A 769-nucleotide genomic window follows, 5' to 3' on the forward strand; every position below is an offset into this window, starting at 1 on the left:
GGAGCCAAATGCACTTTCGCTCTTTCTGTGTTTCTTTATTCAGTTCTGCTCAGCAACAAGCTCGTTTTTTGTAGAATTACAGCTCTCCCTCTCAAGCAATTTTTTTTCTGAAAATCTCAATTCAATAAACCGAATCAGACCTTGGATTTATTGTTTGCCATTACTGCCAGACAACATTCTTAGTGCTGCCTGTCCTTTTCAGCATGAGCGCAAAGCTTGGCCTTCCTCACGCTTTCTTTAGGAACAGCGTCTTTCTAAAGGCCATTGTGTTTGCTGTCCTTGGTGTTACTTTCTCAGAGCGCTGACACGCCTGCAGAACATCATGCCTCTGATTGGGGTTTATAAAGTGCTCTTGAATAGCTTTCAAGTCAATTGGAGAGACGGTAGGTGCTTATGTAAGGAAGGTATGGATACTGTATTCAGTTAGCTTCGTCCTACATCTAAGCGATGCATTATAAAGAAGTCTCTTTGCATTTATTATAAGTTACTTTTGCCAAAGCATTTGTACTTTTGTTTTTGCGAACTTCATGCTTCCATGCTTCTCAATTGCGAATGAGACATTTTCATATGTATTTTTTTTTATTTGCATGTCAATTTCAACAAGAAACCATAATGAACTCATTTCGAATGCACATTCGGACATTCCTGGTGTTATTGTTTACGGTTCTAAATGGTGTAGAAACCAAAATTGCAAGTAAATGTCACAAATAGTTGCAATGAAATGGCAAGTAACATTGAATTAAACATGAAATTTTGAAGTAGAAAGACT

This window comes from Sinocyclocheilus grahami, unplaced genomic scaffold, assembly GCF_001515645.1.
Source record: "Sinocyclocheilus grahami isolate Dianchi unplaced genomic scaffold, SAMN03320097.WGS_v1.1 scaffold322.1, whole genome shotgun sequence".
Lineage (NCBI taxonomy): Eukaryota > Metazoa > Chordata > Actinopteri > Cypriniformes > Cyprinidae > Sinocyclocheilus > Sinocyclocheilus grahami.